Source organism: Nyctereutes procyonoides, unplaced genomic scaffold (genome assembly GCF_905146905.1).
Source record: "Nyctereutes procyonoides isolate TBG_1078 unplaced genomic scaffold, NYPRO_anot_genome, whole genome shotgun sequence".
Taxonomy (NCBI): Eukaryota; Metazoa; Chordata; class Mammalia; order Carnivora; family Canidae; genus Nyctereutes; species Nyctereutes procyonoides.
The window spans coordinates 9,573,034-9,590,875 of record NW_026575040.1 but is presented as its reverse complement, the minus strand read 5'-3'; the positions used below and the strand labels follow the sequence as shown (position 1 = coordinate 9,590,875).

Below are 17,842 nucleotides of genomic sequence, written 5' to 3'. Positions count from 1 at the left end.
GGGGCTGTGAGGATTAAATATATGCGTAGGTGTGAAATCCTAGGACTAGTGTCTATTAGGCACTATTATTAAGTGTATAAGACCCTTCATTATTAGCTATTGCTATCTTTACCCTCCTGGAGCTTGTATTCACTGACTTTAATCTTAAAATTTCTTTTTTATTATGAACCATCTGATATATAAAAAAGAACACTAACAGTGTGTTCCCATCCCCCTATTTAAGAAATAAAGCATTATAAATCCACTCTCTTTGCTCTAACTTTAGTCAAGCCTTGATATTTCCTGCTTCCAAAGCCTCTGAAATCTGCTGCCTCCGACCCATCCTCTGCAGTGCTCGCAGTCTGGGTGAGATCCACATCAAACACAAATGGGACCTGGCCATGACTCTGCTTGAAAATGTCCACCTATAAGATGAAGATAAAGTCATACACACCCCCTTCACTTCTGATCCTCACTGACTCTTCCTGTTTGGTCTCTGCCACCCACTTTGGTAAGTTCCTCTTACTATTTCTTAAATATCTCTGTTCTTTGTGTATGTTGGCCCCTCTCTCTGGGGTCCTGTGCATTCCTTTCCTCTCTCACTCATTCCAGGAGAAACACCATCTTTTGAATCCCCCCGGGCTCCTGAGCACCTTCCCCACTGCTGTGTGTGTGTGTCCATCTGTCCAGTGTCTGTCCGTCCTCCCCTAGACTGTAAGCTCCTGGCAGTGGGCCCTCCAATGACTCATTTTCATCTGCTCCTAGTAAAGGAAAGGCATGTCCTACACTACAGTTGTAGTTGACTGTAGTTGACTGTGTCTGGGGCACCCTGTCCTAGGGTGTCCATCCAGTGACTCCAATGCCATCCTTTTCATGGGATGACATTACAGTCCCTCAGCAGTAAAACCACTGGGGAAGAATACAGAGATTGTTAAATGGGGTCCCCATTTTAAAGTCACTCCAGCACAGTGCCGTTTTCCTACTGTGCCCAGTCCCCCTTCCGAGCCCGTTCCTACTACTTCCCGCTTCTTGCTCCATCCCTGTCTCCTCTCACTGAGGACACTGGGTTCCTCATGAGGAGTGGATCTTCCCCAGGGACTAAGATACAGGACATGCAGTGACCGTGTCATGGATCCAAGAGGCTTGTGGATTTGGGGAAACCGAGTGGATGCCAAGCCTGGCTCCAGAGAGCCCAGGTTCTAGGAGCAGAGAAGAAATGCTCCCAGCCTGTTTCTAACCGGTCAGCTATATTTGCGAAGCAGATTCTTTTCACAGAAAGAGGGAAACCAAAGTCCCCATTTAAGCAAATTGGAAATAAACTGGCAAGTGTCCCCGAACTCTAAGGAGGAAGCTAGAGGGAGCTGGATGGAGGGGGGAAGGGGAAGGGAGGGTGAGGAGAAAAGAAGACACTTCTATGCCTCCATGGATATTTTGAATTTTGTACTATATTCACATCTGACCTATATTTTCAGAAATGAAATCATACATTGGGTGGTAATCAGAAAAGCTAGGTTCCAGTGTTGCAAATGCCAATTACCAGTCTGCTCACCTGGGTCTCCCTGAGCCTCACTTTAATAACCACCCAGTTCCCAGCTCAAAGAGTAGGTACAAGGAAGACCTTTTTAAACTTGGTGGGGCTGGGCACATTTAATTATTATTTACTCTTCATTCAGCTCGTCTCAGTAGACAATAACTGAGCCCTTCTCTATGGCCACAGTGTATGGGTCTCTCTGTATGAGCGTGGGTGTGTGTGTCTGGGTATGAGTGCGTGGGTCTGGGTGTGTGCGCTTCTGGACATGTCAGGGTGGCGTGTGGGATGACTGTGAAGTTGGCCATCACAGGATCCCTGCCTAAAGGAGCTTTGGCACAGCAGGACAGGTGACCAAGTAAACAATGTCCTCTCGAACACCTCTTGAACTCAACACTCTTGAATCCTGTTAAAGGCCAAGCAAGGGGATGAAAAATGTGGGTGCACAGGGGAGGGAACATAAATTTAGGCAGGGGCCTTTGCACTGGCTGTTCCCCCTACTGTTCCCCCAGGATCCTCAAGGCCCACCCCCTTGCATCCTCCAACTCTTTGAGCAGATGTCACTTTCTCAAGGAGGCCCACTTGGGATGCCTGGGTGGCTCAGTGGTTGAGTGTCTGCCTTTGGCTCAGGGCGTGATCCTGGGGTCCTGGGGTCTAGTCCCTCATTGGGCTCCCTGCATGGAGCCTGCTTGTCCCTCTGCCTATGTCTCTGCCCCTCTCTCTGTGTCTCTCTTGAATAAGTAAATAGAATCTTTAAAAAAAAAAAAAAAGACCCACTTGACTGCCTTGTTTAAATAGCAACTCCAACCTGCACTCATGGAACTCGCCTCTTTTATTTTTAGCCAAAGGCCTCATTTTCAATGACAGTAAAGTTACCTATAATAAAACTAACTTGAAATACTGTGTATTTTACTCATTTTAATTATGTTTCCTTCATGTCCTTCATTAGAATGAAAGGGACCATGTCTGTTTTGTTCACTGCCATGCATCACCCCACTCCGCCTGGAGCCTAGAACAGTACCTGGCATAGAGGAGGTCGCTCAGTACGTATCTGGGAATATGGTAGTGATGGGGTGGTGCTCAAGGGTGGATGGCAGAGTGGCCGTGGCCATGTCTGTGTCCAAGGCTACAGCCGTGGACTAAGGGAGCGCCCTGTGATGTGGGATTGATGAGCTGTGGATGGTGGAAGTGGGAATGCTCCAGTGGGCACGGGGAGGAAGATCTGGCCTGGAGAAAACCTGAAACATTTTGGGGGACATTCTGTAAGCTCCAAATTCCAGCTCAGTGGGCATCCCTTCCCTCTGCTACTCTGAGAAACTAAGCCTGTTGATGTGGAGGAGGGGAGATTCAGGGGCCCTGCTGGTTTGTTGGGGAAGGTGATGGTGGACCCATTTGTGAAAACCAAAGCCCACTGGTAGGTCCCTTGCCTATGAGAGAGAACCTGTGGTGGTGGTGGTGGTGGTGGGGGTAGGTGTTGAGAAGGTAGGAGACAGCAGAAGTCCCTGTGCTGGTGATGGTGGTGGCTGGATTGTAGACTCAGAGCAGAGATGTTTCTGTGAGTGTCAAGGACAGAGAGTAAGGCCCTGGTAGAGAGCACTCTTAGGGCCAGAGAAGAAATAAAGCAGACACTGAGGCCAGGTTGGGAAGGGCCCTGAAGACCAGGCCAAGGAGTCAGTAGAGAACTGTGGAGGTCCAGGGAACATACGAGTATCTGGAGCTGAGAGTAGGAAGTGAGCAGCAAAGGAAGGAAGCTGCATTTGGGAAGAATTGCCACTCAGAAGTCTCTTCCAATCTTTACAGAAGAGGAGGAGGAGGCGGCATGCTGTCTAGGGCTTGTAGACAGAGAAGAGGGCAGAATGAGCATTTCACTTTGGTGGCCTATTCATTGACTTAGTGTGTCTGGACTCTATGCTGGGGCCTGGGGGTGCCATGAGGAATCAGTCCTAAACTTTGACCCCATGTAAGGGAGAGGATGCCCCGGGTGAGATGTGATAGCATCAAAGAGGCTGTGATTATGCCCAGCTCAGAGACCAGGGAGGGCTGCCTGGAGAGGAGGCATCTGAGCTGGGCACTGAATGATGGTCTGGGGTTTGAAAGACAGTTGATCCGTAGGAGACGACTTTTGACTTAGGAGCCCCAAACCAAGGGGTTTTGATATGCACTAACTGTTGTATTTAATTCCCCTAGCTATTCTCAGAAGAGGTAGCCAAGGCAGAGGAGGGGATTTATTTAATGGATGAGGAAATAAAGATCTTGGGACCAAATCCATAGAGGGTAAGTGCCCAGCCCTAGGTCACTAGCCTGAAAATAGCAGTTGCTTGGAACCCAGGGCTGTTGGACTTCCAGCCAAGTGCTCACCCTGCAAGTCCACAGCAGCCTCTGGCTATTTGGAGTTCTAGTCACTGTGGCTTTCCAAGGTGTGATGGAGAAGCTGTCAGCTAATCTTCAGCTCCCAGGATTTTTTTTTTTAAGATTTTATTTATTTATTCATGAGACACACACACACACACACACACACACACACACACAGAGAGAGAGAGAGAGAGAGAGAGAGAGAGAGAGAGAGAGGCAGAGATACAGGCAGAGGGAGAAGCAGGCTCCATGCAGGGAGCCCGATGTGGGACTTGATCCCTGGTCACCAGGATCAGGCCCCGGGCGGAAGGCGGGGCTAAACCGCTGAGCCTCCTGGGCTGCCCAGCTCACAGGATCTTGATCTGCTTCCACCTGACCCCGCAGAGAGGATCCAGGACACAGACCAGTGACCTAGTCTCAGCTCCTCAGTGGTCAGCCAAGGGCAGTCACAGGCCGGGGGGAGACTGAGTCTGGGGGCTTGTGGCTGAGATGTCCTGGCTGTAGTCTTCAAGGCATGTCACCCACCCAGGGCCTTCGAGTCTGCTTCACCATCAAATGGGGACACCATTCACCCCAGCATTTCCCACCTTTGGTGAACCAAGAAACTGAGGGCGTAAACTGAGGGAACATAAATTCAGGCAGGGGCCTTTGCACTGGCTGTTCCCCCTACCGTTCCCCCGGGAATCCTCAAGGCCCACCCCCTTGCATCCTCCAACTCCTCCAACCTGGAGCCTGACTATCCCAGAGAGCAGTGAGCCCTGTTGGCTTTGAGGGGCTGGGGGTTGCCTGCAACACTTGCGTGATTACGAGAATGCAACCACTCTGCCTCCTGCAAGCTAACTTTCTCTGAGCCCTCACCGGGCCCAGAGCTAAGTGCTTTCTGCACGGTAATTCATTGACTGGAGCATGGATTGGCAAACGCTGGAAGGAGAACTATCATCAATATGTACAGTCTGTGAAGATGATGAAGTGGGCTCACAGAGCATTGTGATTAATGGATCCAGAAGTCTCTGAGAGCAACGGGGAGCTTTGCAGACCGTGTGCCCTGGCTCCTTGGCACAACTCTGGTCCTTCGCTTCCTTCATTTGAGTGACTGACGTCCTCAGTACACAGGCAGCCAGCTCCCTACCCTCAGCCCCCAACCCCTGGATGAGGTATTTAGGCCCCGAGCCAGGCCAGCTCTAAGATTCCTATTCCCGGGCAGCTCGGCTACAGCCCCAGGAGGACAGCCAACAAGGGGCCCAGCAGCTTATCGCTCTGCAGAGAGTCTCCAGCGGGCAGACTGTCTCCACTGCTGCTGAGCCAAGCTGATAATGAGGACAGACCCTTGTGTTTACTGTGGCTGGGAGAGTGGGGCCTCCTGGGGGCGGCCCTGGCTCCTCTGGGAACAGACTGTCTGTTTGCTGAGATACCATCGCATTCCTGCAGCCGCAGCCACCCCAGGATGGATGGTGGGGGGAGGTGGGCGCGGGGAGGGGAGGAGGAAATAGGACAGCTGCTGGCCCTTTGCTCCCCTGGGGCCCACATGGAGAAGGCTGCCTTACTGGGTCCTGGCGTGGGGGGTGGGGATGGGGGGGTCTATGGTTTTCTGGCCTGCTTGTTAAGTACTTCATAAAGGTCAGTAATAGCCAACGCGGGCACTCCCCTCTACAGTTTACAAGTCATTTTCTCAACAATTGTCTATTTTGCTCTTCCTGAACCTTCTGTGTAGGTAGTCTGGGGTGATGATGTTTCACAGGACAGAGCTGCGTAGGCAGGTAGGAGCAGAGGCCGACAGCATGGCCCCTGACCGGGCCAACCCGCCATAGTAGCTAACACTTAGAGTGCTTACTGTGTGGCAGTGACTGTCAAAAGCTCATGAAATGTGTTAGCTTGTTTCTTCTTCACCAACCACCCCTATGAGGTAGGTGCTATCAATATGTCCGTTTTACAGATGGGGAAATTGGGGTAGACCCTGGCAGAAAGTTGGAAGGCTGGGATTTGAACCCCAGTAGCATGGCTGCAGAATCTGCAATTTAACCACAGGGCTGCACATCCAGCTTAAAGCCCACTAGTGATAGATAGCTTTTGGACTGGTTTACAGAGGCAGATTTGGGATTAGGCCTGGGGTCAATACCCAGAGCTGACACCAATGAACCCCCGAGGCCAAGCCTCCCACAAGTCTCTGTTTCCTCCTCTGGAAAGTAGAAATGATGCCTGCCTTGGCAGTGGGGGTGAGAAATGCTGGGTGAGAAGGTTCTGGCACATGGCAGATTTTCTTTTCTTTTCTTTTTTATTAAATATTTGATTTATTTATTCATGAGAGAGAGAGGGGCAGAGATATAGGCAGAGGGAGAAGCAGGCTCCATGCAGGGAGTCTGATGTGGGACTCGATCCTGGGTCTCCAGGACCATGCCCTGGGCTGAAGGCGGTGCTAAACCACTGAGCCATCCAGGGATTCCCCCCAGATTTTCATTAAATAATTATTATTATGACTTTGGCAGCCGAGTTGGGGAGGGGTCTGCCCAAAACTGAGACTTCAGACAACTATCTCTTCAAAGAGAAGCCCAATCTTCCTCTGCTATGGGAGCACAGGGGAGGAGGGACATCTAGTTGAAGGGATCTGGTGGCTTCAGAGGAGGCCCCATAAGTGAGTGGTTGGGACTCTGGCTTCAGATCTTGGCTGACTTGAATTCAAGTTCCAATATCCAGCGTGTGCTCTCTGGGTGGCCTTAGGGAGTTGCTTAACTTGTCTGCAAGATGAGAACACTGATAGAACTTTCCTCGAAGGGGTGTGAGAATGGGTGAGATCATTCAGGGAAAGGAGCACTGTGCACACTGGCTGGCATATAGTATGTGCTCAATAAAATGTGGTTGCCATCAGTGGTCGTGGAGGGGGTGGTAGAGCAGTGGCCCCCAGCAAAGGCATCCATGTGCTAGTACCCAGAACCTGTGAATATGTAAGGTGACATGGACAGGGGGGTTGTGCTTGCTGCTGGACTTGAGGTTGCTAGTCAGCTGGCCCTGAGATGGGGAGATTATCCTGGCTTGTCAATGTGGACCCACTGTAAGGTAATAAAATTTGAGTTGTTTAAAGCTGCTAAGTTTGTGATAATTTGTTATCGCAGCAAAAGGAAGCTAATACAGGGTATAAGTTGGTGCTTGAAGACTGGCAGAATGATAACAAGCCGAGGCAGGGCTCAGATGTATGAGAAGAAACTATACCCAATGGCCTTGAGGCTAGAAAGCACAAAGTATTTTTTTAAAAAAGATTTTGTTCATTCATTCATAAGAGACAGAAAGAGAGAGGCAGACAGGCAGAGGGAGAAGCAGGCTTCATGCAGGGAGCCTGACATGGGACTCGATCCCAGGTCTCCGGGATCATACCCTGGGCCGAAGGCAGATGCTCAATTGCCGAGCTCCCCAGGCGTCCCAGCACAAAGCATTTTTGAGGACTGGTGGGCAAGTCTGTTTGGTTCTTTGCAAAAATGGACACAATTCTCCATCCTTGCTCATATGCCCTTTGCATTGTAACTGGGCGACTCTCCTCAACAAGAGATGGAGTCCACCTCCCCCATGCCTCGACTGTGTGCTTGGCCCTATGGCTTGCTTTGCCAAACATATACACGTTCTGAGCCTGGGCCACAGGAGGTTTTATACACCTCTGCACTCACTCTTGTGGATTTGAAACCCTGTAATGATCAAGCTCAGGGGTGACAGACTCTAAAATGGGTCCCAGTAATCCCCACCACCTGAGATGAGAGTGCCCTGTGTAATCTGCTCCCATTGAGGGTTGGTTGGACCTAGTGCCTCACTTCTAATGAACAGAACGCAGCAAAAGAGACGTATTGGCTCTTCTGAGATTAGCTTACAAAAAGACTACGTGACCTCCATCTTGCTTTCCCTTTCTTGCTGTCTTGCTGGCTCGCTGTTGAGAGAATCCAGCTGCTGAGCTTTAAGTGCCTATGGAGGACCCCACCTGGCAAGGAAATGATACCTCTGGCCAGCAGGTAGCAAGGACCTGAAACCTACCCAAATCCACATGAGTGAGCTTAAAAGTAGATCTGCCCTTGGAGCCTTTAGATGACGGAAGCCCTACGTGATACCTTGACTGTAGCCCTGTGACAGTCCTTGAGCCAAAGATATCCAGCAAAGTGGCACTAGGCTTCCTGACCCCCAGGGACTGTGAGAAGATACCAGTTTGTTGCTTTTGGCTGCGTAATTCGTTATGCAGCTATAGATAACTAATACATCACCAGACTAGTCTGCTGGATGATGAGTGACATGTGGCCCAGTCACTTCCTTTCACCCAGACAACCACTGGACATGGGAGTGAGGCCGTCCTAGACAAGCTAGCCCTTAGCCAAGCCCTTGGCTGCTTGCAGACATGCGGGTGGGCCAAGCCAGGATCAGTTGTGCCTGGCCCAGAGTAGCAAAAATTCTAGCTGACCTTGGACTTGGTAGCAAGAATATACGTTGTTGTTTTAAGCCACAAAGCCTTGGGATAACTTTGTACCCAGCAGTAACTGACTGATATAATCTGTGTAGCCAGGGGGTCACATGTATAGCAGGAAATGGGGCTGGGAAGCTGTGTAAGGGCTTAATATGCAGGGTTTTGTTGCCAGGTTAAGGCATTTGGAATCTTATCAGCAGGCAATAGGGGCAGGTTTTAGTGGGAGAATAAGATTGTGATCAGAGCTGTAGTTGGGGACTTTTCTTATGGCAGGGGCCTGCATCAGGGGTAGGGGGCTCACCTAGGAGGCTGCTGTCACAAGGCAGATGAATGGTGATGGAGGCCTGAAATTGGGAAAAGGTGAGGAATGGGAGAGACCAGTAGAGGTAGGATCAGTGAAGTCTGTTCTGGGTTGGGTTGGGGATAGGGCAACGGGAGAGTGCCAGTCCAGGTTTTGTTTCCGGGAGCCTGAATGGTTCATGGTGCTGTTGACAAAGATGGGGAAGTCAGCATGAGGGACAGGGAGATGCTGGCCAGGATGGATTTGAGGGTTCAGTGCTGAAGAGGCTTGAGAGATAATGATTCAAGACTGCAAAGGGAGCTTTAGCCCCTGCACAGTGTACCATCAGGTCTCGGGCAGCATAGAGAATGGCACCTTCAGACGGATAACTGAGAGAGGTGGATAGAGGCCTAATGACAAGGGCATGTGAAGGATCTGGGCATTGCCCAGGAGTGGTGAATGAGCCTGGGCTAGCGATGGGGGGCAGCTGTTATCACCCCCTAGGATGGAGGAGTCCTCCAGGACTGGAGCAGCAACCAGAACCAGGAGAGAGTGTCTACAGAAAGGGCTGCCTTACAGGAGCCGGGCCTCCGGTAGAAGATGCAGATGACACATGGCAACCTGGCAGGGAGGACATGGGAAGTAGCACTCTGACCACTCCTTTGTCCTGCCTGGGAGCACTTCCTGGTGTCCCCCACTAGTTGAGTCCAACCTGAGGCCAACAGCAAAGTTGTGTGTTGATGCAGCCCCTGCGTACCAGCCTCCCAAGATGCGGGGGGTGGGGGGAGCAGGTGAACGGAAGATACCTAGCCACCTACCAGATGAAACTTCTGCAGCTTAAGTCAATCGGTGGCCCTGTTCTGGCAAAGGAGATTTGAGGGGATATCTGCTAGGATATTCCTGGGAAAAGATTCTTGACTTTTAGAAAGGAGAAGGAAGGAGAGCTGTTCTTCTTTATGTCTGCTGTGATGCCTAGAACTGCAGCAGCTATCTTGTCATGGTGGGGGAGCCATCCCAAGTCGAAACCAATCCATTGAGGATGGAAAAGGAAAGAGAGGGAAAGAACTGGGTCCTTGATGACTTTGTGGAACTGCTCTGAGAACCTATCAGAGGTTCTATCTCTGAGGTTCTTTCTTTTTTTTTTTTTTCATGAAATAATAAAAGTTTTTTTTTTTATCAGAACCACTTTGAGTTTGATTTCCCATTACTTGCAGCTCAAGGTGTCCTAAAGGACAGAGCTTTCCCGCATTATCTCTAAGCCCATGCGCAAACCCTCTTGCTTCTCAGAGCTTGCAGGCCAAGCCTTCCTCTTTCCCTCTGCTGACTGCAGCAGATTCAATGTAGAATTGCAAATGCTTTTTCAATCTGTGAGGAAAAGAGTCAGAAGGCGGCAATGGGCTCTGCTCTGCAGTGCTGCCCCGTTGCTACAGATGACTTCTGTCCAGTACTGACCGCAGCACACAGATATCTGGGGAGGCAGGTGCAATAGCCTTGCAGATTGTCATAACTGGCTTCAAGTCTACATCTACTGCTTCCTAACTGTGTGACTTTGCGCAAATTAGTTAACCAGAGCCTTGGTTTTCTCACTGGAGGTGGTAAGGGTTGAATTAGATAGAAGAGAACAACAAACAACCCTTACATGAATCCTAGACCTGAGAAGCTGTCCTCTAAAGACTACCACCCCTCTTCCTATTCCTTTTGACTGCTGGGTTGGATGTGAGAGAGGTTGGGAAGGGTCCAAAGAGATATCGGCGAGAGAACCCAATCAAAGGAAGAATGTGAGCTCCCAGATAGCAGTGACTTGACCTGCTACACAAAAGGGCCCCCCTCCACGTGTTTGATGTCTGAATGAATGAAAGAATAAACGGGAAAAATAAGAATGAGAGGGTTAGAAAGACAGGGATTTCACCCACAGGGAGACAGACTAATGGAGGGCTTTGTCAAATTCCAAGGATCAATACCTAGGATGCAGATGAGTCAGGAGAGGCTAGGTAATGCCAGTGGTAACAACCAACCCCCTCCAATCCCAGGGGTTTTATAACAACCATGTTTATTTCTTGTTTATGTACTACACGGTGAGTTATTCAAAATCACTCAAAGATTTAGCTGAAGGAAGCTCTATGTAGACATGCTTCTATAATGATAGCAGCAAGGCCCACAAAATGTGGTAGATCCCACACTGGCTCTTAAGTCACCTGCCCAGAAGTGGTTCACTTCACATCTGCTCATATTTTATTGGCCAAAGCAAATCACATGGCCACACTTGAGTCCAACTGATGGAGAAACCTAATCCTCTGTTCCCAGAAAAGAGGACGGGCAGTGTGTCAGCAATCCTGACCCCTACCATCAGTGGTATATAGGTCATCAGAGGGTCCTTGGGCTGAATGCAGCTCAGATATGGCTTGTTTGGCCTGTTCGTATTTTAAATATTTTTTATAAGGTTTCTAACCTATATGATATTAAGATAATGTCATAGATGAATCTGCATAATCCTGGCTAAATTTGGAAAATTGGACTCTTTGGTAATAGGGTGCCCAGGTATATTAATTAGGATTAAGTTGGGTAGATTGTAACAGGAAAACTCAAAATAACAGAAGCTAAAGTAAGATAGATATTTCTTACATGCAAGAAGGCTGGAGATAAATAGGCAACCCAGAACTGGGGCTGTGGATTTAATATTAGGGGCTCAGGCTCCTTTTCCTCTCTGCTCTGTTGTCTACAGTGTGTCACTCCCACTTGTGAAGATTGTTTCATGGTCCATGATTGCTTCTGGGGCTCCAGCCCGCACATTCATACTCTAGGCTGAGTTGGCTCTCTTTCTACTGCCTTTCCAGAATCTCTGCACAAAGCTTCTACTCACATGTTATCTGTCAGAAATAGTCATCCCGGCTATACCAAGTGCAAGGGAGGATGGAGGTAGTCACGTGACTATGCTCAGGCCAAGGTAGTCTTGGGATAAAATTTGCCCAGCTGAAAATAAATCCTCATTCTACTATTAAAGAGAAAGATCTGAGGTTGCCATAGGCACCTACGAGTCTCTCTGCCAGGGGTTTACAGTCCTGATTGCCTGGACCAGAAGAACAAATCCCTTGCTTACACTGGGCTCTCCCAATTTGCCACAGACCCCACCGCCCCCTAATGCTTCCTACCCCACTCAGTGTCAGTTGCTATTTATCACTGGGCTTGTGCTGGCTTTATCTTTCTTAGTGGAATTAATTAGAAAAAGAAATATTCCCATGTCTCTATTAGAAATCAAAAGAGCAAAAGATATACCAACAGAGACACATGTTTCAAGCAAAATGAGAGTGGAAGCATATTTCTTTGGGGAAGAGAAAAATATTCCTAGCTATGTATCATGCAAACAAGGTGTATTGAAAAAAATCAACTTAACACTATTAAGAAACAGCTGACTTGGGCAGCCCTGTGGCTCAGCGGTTTAGCGCCGCCTTTGGCCCAGGGCATGATCCTGGAGACCCGGGATCGAGTCCCATGTCGGGCTCCCTGCGTGGAGCTTGCTTCTCCCTCTGCCTGTGTCTCTGCCTCTCTGTGTGTCTCTCATGAATAAATAAATAAAATCTTAAAAAAAAAAAAAAGAAACAGCTGACTTGCTTTTGCTCACCACTCTGGCCTGGCAGGCATTTTACCAGTTGTACAGCTCCCTGGGAAGACAGTGGCCTCAGATCTCCCTGGTTCTGCACAGCTCACCCCTCTCTCTCTGAGAGGAGAACAGCCCCATTTTGTCCAACCCCTCTCACCCTTCATTTGGAATGATGTTGCCCTTCTTTGTATTTGGGGCTTATTTTGAGCAAGTTCAAAACCGTCTTGCAAAGTTCAAGATCATTATGGCAGGCAAAAATGCAGTGAAATAGCACACCACTGTCAGTTAATTACTAAAAATCCTTTAATAGCTGACATTATTATAAATTATATACCCATTATGACAGGGACAATTGGGCTCTCTGTTTTTCTTGCCCTGCATTGGAACCCCAAACAATGCTGTCTTGTTGGGGAGAATGACCTGGGTGCACTTGGAGGCAAGTTGGGAGTTTACATGGGCTACCTATGCTGACTACAGCAGCCTGTGGGCCTCCGAGGACCTGTGGGTGGGGGTGAGGCTGCTGCCTCACAGGGCTCCAGAACCAACCCCCTGTCTCTGTTCCTACCTGCCACCCTCACTGCTATGGCCACAAGTCCCTTCCCCATGGGCCTCCCAACTCCCTCTGCCCTGTTCCCCACTCCTCTCTGTGTCTAGGCGTAGCTCAAAGAGCTCCTCCTCCTGGCAGCTTTGCCTGATTCTCCTTCCAAAGCTCCAGACACATGGTAGGCTAGTTCTCTTTTTCTTGATTGATTTTTAAAAGATTTTATTTATTTGAGAGAGAAAGAGAGAGCAAGTGAGGGGAGGGGCATATAGAGAGGGAGAGAACATCAAGCCAATGTGCCACTGAGAGGGGAGCCTGATATAGGGCTCAATCTCACGACCCCTGAGATAGCAACCTGAGTCAAAAACCAAGAGTCATATGCGTAACTGACTGAGCCATCCAGGTGCCCCAGTGTTTATATTTGTCAGGTGCCCCTTACGTGCCAACTTTCATGATTTTTTACATATGTGCACATTGTGTAACCCCCCTTGCAAACCAAGATGTAGAGCTAACTCAGAAATGTTCCTGTGCATGGGAATCCCATCAGAAGCATGTAACAAATGCAGCTTCTGACCTGACCCAGAGATGCTGATTCAGTGGCCCAGGACGGCAGGTTAACTGCACGGGATCTCCAGGTGGAGGGGCCCCCACCGACCCTTGGAGAAGCCCACTCAGTGCTTGCTGGGAAGGTCCCTGGGTCTTAGACGGGAGGCATCCTCTGGACCTTTTATGTCAGTGTGTCTCTCCAGCAAGATTCTGGGCCGGGAGTGGCACCCAACGGTGAATCCAGGCTGGCTACAATCTGAAGCTGCACAAAAAACTGCACTTTTTAAGAAAAGTGACATTTGCCCCACTGCCTCTGGCGGCCACTAAAGGTTTGTGGTCTTAGATGTTGTCAGGGTGAAAAGTCATCTACTGGACAAGATAGAGTGTCCCCCAGCTCCCTCCCTCCCTCCCTCCAGGCTGAGGTGGGATGCTCAGCCTCGCCCCCTGTTAGAGTCACCCGGGGAAGCTGAAAACCGAAAACTAGCCCTGGACCCCCATCAGATATTTTGATTTAATTGGTCAGGGGGTGGGGGACCAGGCTTTAGTATTTTTTTCAAGCTCCCAAGTGATCCTAATGCATAGTCGGTGCTGAGGACCCCTGAGCAGAGAGATCTGACTCAGAATTTTAAGCTGTCTTTTTCTGGCTGTGGTCCGTGTCCTTGAGGCCACCTCCAGGGGTCTTCCTCCATCCTGGGGACAAATCAACCAGTAATATCAGGTGATTATCAAGCACCTAATCCTCATGGCTGCGCTGCATGTTTGCAGGGAGGATGCTGAACTCAGGAAACCTTAGTGATTGCTTTCAGAGCCCTGGTGGTGAGGCTGGAGCTGTGGCTTTGCCTGGCCTGACTGTCCTGGAAGCAGTGCCTGCTTACTGACCACCAGCTATGCCTAGGGCACAGGTCCAGGGCCATCTTTATCCTTTAGGCACAGCAGATACAGGACCTAGGGGCTTAATTTTAAGGGACTGATTGGATGTTTTAATTTTTATTTCTTTTTTAAAGAATATTTTATTTGTTTGAGAGAGAGAGAATAAGCAGGGGTGAGGAAGGGCAGAGGGAGAGGGACAGACTCCCCACTGAAAGGGAGCCCAACACGGAGATCGATCCCAGAACCCCAGGATCACGGCCTGAGCCGAAGGCAGCCACTCAACCGAGTCACCCAGGTGACCCCTTAATTTTGAGTTTTGTATGAAATCAGAAGAAAAAAAAATGATGCATAATAAATATATAACAACAAATCTAGCCTGGATTACATTTGTCTTTATACCAATACACTTGTAAAATATACTTCATTTTTTTTTTTTAAAGGAAGAAGTGACTAATGAAGGTGGAAGTGTCCAGGGCCTACGGAAGTTGGAATGCAGCTCTGCACACAGTCCTGGGCTCTGGAAGGCAGGCGTTGGCCACTGTGCCAACTTCCCCGACTGAGCATGGCTGGTGCCAGTGGGCATTGAGACCAGAGATGTTTAACACACACCTGCTGTGTGCCATCAGGTGTATCCCGGTCAGCCTGGGAAGAGAAGATATTACATAGAAAACCAAGGGCAAGACAAGATAGGATGCGCTCTCCAATGGTGGTCAATTATTACTTTTATCTCTTCTTGGCTTTGTCATTTTGTCTGTCACTAACTAGGTCATGCCCTCTTTGGTGATGGATTGATTTCATATGTTGAATTCTACAGCCAACCATTTTTTGTTGACTTATTCTTTTCTTCAGCCAATGTTTACTAATATTCATAATTCAGGTTTTTAAAAAGATTTATTTATTAGAGAGAAGGAGAGCACATGTATGAGGGTGTGTAGGAGCAGCGGGAAAAGGAGAGAGAGAACTCAGGCAGACTCTGCGCTGAGTGTGGAGCCCGATGCAGAGCACGATCCCACAACCCTGAGATCACGACCTTGAGCTGAAATCAAGATTTGGGCACCTGGGACACCTGGGTGGCTCAGCATTTGAGCATCTGCCTTCGGCTCAGGGCTTGGTCCCCGAGTCCCAGGATCGAGTCCCACATTGGGCTCCCTGCATGGAGCCTGCTTCTCCCTCTGTCTATGTCTCTGCCTCACTCTCTCTCTCTCTCTATGTCTCTCATGAATAAATAAATAAATAAAATCTTAAAAAAAAAAGTCGGACACTTAACTGACTGGGCTACCCAGGTGCCCCAATTCAGTTGATTTTTTTTTTAAATACTGGATTTAATTATTTTTGAGTGGCTAATTCTGCCCATGTTGCAGAGATTCAGAAGGTACCAAAGAGGGCAAACCAAGAGGGCTAGAAGCAGGAGAAAGAGGGACATGTCTTTTGGACTGAACCTTGGCCTTATTTAGATTTTGCACCATGTGTAAGCAATACCTATTTAATAGAATGAGTTAAAACAAGCAAGGAAGCAAACAAAATAACCAAACAGTTATGGGTTGAAAAATAATCCCCATCTCACCTGGCTTCCACCCCCAGCCAAACTCTCCAACCCCATAGACAACTGCCTTGACCCGCTTATCCTGCCTCTTTCCCAAGATAGTTTATGTGTATGCACATGAGACTTAAAAAAAATTATGCAAATTGTAGCATACTGCCCGCATTTTTTTTTAATAAAGACTTTATTTATTTATTCATGAGAGACAGAGAGGCAGAGATATAGGCAGAGGGAGAAGCAGGCTCCCTGGCAGGACTTGATCTCAAGACCTGAGCCTAAGGCAGACTCTCAGTCACTGAGCCACCCAGGTGCCCCTTGCCCACATTGTTGTGCATCATTTGCTATCTTGATTTTTTCATACTGAAAATGGCCTCTTTTCCACAACTGGGTGATTTCCATTATTTATTTAACTAGATCCTCTACAGATAAAGTTAGGGTTGTTCACAATCTCTTTCTTATAAAGTGACCTTATAGAGCATAATCCCCCACTGTAAGTTATGCATATGTAACTGCGTATACATCATTTCACTCCTGTGCAAGCACATCTGTATGGTTTCTGTAGAAAGTGGAGCAGTAGTGTCAGCAGGTGTGGGCATGGCTCTAGGGAGACGAGTTGGGACCGCTGTATCTATCAAAAATGAAATCCCCACTTCCCAGTTTCTAGCACCTCCTGGGTGCTAGATGAGGGGTCAAGAGATGAGGAGCACTCAGACTGAGCTCTCAAGGGGCTCTCAGGTGTGGACAAATCACTCTTGGCCCAGGAAGGAGGGATGTAAAAACGCTAGGACAGTGCAAGGAAGATAGCCTTGGCCCTCTCACTGGGGAGAGAGAAAGAGAGAGAGAGAGAGAGAGAGAGAGAGAGAGAGAGAGAGAACGTTTGTTCAGAGAAGGAAGGTCATTCCAGGCAGAAGGATCAGCATATGTGAAGATTGGATGTCAGAGAGCAGGACACAGGGGAACTTTGGGGCAGTTCGAGGAGCAGTCCCTCTCATGGTCAGGGTCCCTGTGGTGGGAGGGGGATGTGAGATGGGACCTGCAGCCGGCAGGGTCTAGAAGGTCCTTTTGAATGTTCTGGTCATGAGGATCCATTAAAGGGTTTTCAATCTGGGAGCCTCAGGATCAGAGCGGAATGCTAGAAGGCTCTCTCTGGCCATGGTGGTGTAGAGGAATTGCTGAACGCAGACATTTATTTGAATAAGTTCCCAGTCCCCGAGGGGCATTACATAACTGTATGTATGTTCACAAAATACCTTTGGCCTCTAGCAAATGCCCAGTAGAAACCTGTTGAAGTAAAATGAGCCACATTGTTGTCTGTGGGTGTTGTCTCTCCAGTGAGGGTCCCTGTATTCCCCTGAAGGCTGAGGGGGTGAGCCACATCCAGGAGGCCCAGGGTTAAGCCTGGGGCAATGGTCTGATGCCGTTCATCAGAAGTCGCCCTTCTCTGTCAAAAGCTCATGGGACCCTGCATTCTATTCCTTGATATATCTGGGTTAGCTTTAATATTAAACATGGACTATATTACAATATAAAAATAAATTTCTCCAACATATATATTTTTTAAAGTAGGTTCCACACCCAGCTCGAAGCCCAACATGGGACTTGAATTCACAAACCTGAGATGGAGACCAAAGCTGAGATCAAGAGCTGGATGCTTAACTGACTGAGCCAACCAGAGGCCCTTTCTCCATCGTCGTTGAGTCAAATGAACTCTTTGACTTCAAGAGGCCACCACCCCCACCCAGCTTGAGAAGGATGTGTGGGTTAGCTACTGGGTGGGGGTTAGCCTGCTGCCCCACAGGAAATCCACAGTCCTCACCCCGACCTCTGCACAACTGCCTCCAGCCCTCTTAAAAATCGTGTGAGACTTACTGCACTTCACTCATTCATGCCTCCATCCATCCACCCATTCATTCATTCTGTATTTCTGAAAGCTGGTAATGTGCAGAGCGCTGCCCTCTCCTGCATCATCCATGTGGAGCCAAATGAGAGTAGCAGCTCTAAATGCTTTGCATAGGGGATCCCTGGGTGGCGCAGCGGTTTGGCGCCTGCCTTTGGCCCAGGGCGCGATCCTGGAGACCCGGGGTCGAATCCCACGTCAGGCTCCCGGTGCATGGAGCCTGCTTCTCCCTCTGCCTGTGTCTCTGCCTCTCTCTCTGTCTCTCTCTGTGACTATTAT

The 17,842-nt window shown here is 48.9% G+C and overlaps 1 long non-coding RNA gene across 1 annotated transcript; it reads left to right on the top strand.

Moving 5' to 3' along the window:
* The first annotated feature begins 425 nt into the window (after positions 1 to 425).
* LOC129506461 (uncharacterized) lies at positions 426 to 17,781 on the top strand. The gene is made up of 4 exons (XR_008663805.1): positions 426 to 490; positions 2,457 to 2,550; positions 14,567 to 14,832; positions 17,233 to 17,781. It is a non-coding gene; the product is annotated as an uncharacterized LOC129506461 (long non-coding RNA).
* The last annotated feature ends 61 nt before the right edge of the window (positions 17,782 to 17,842 follow it).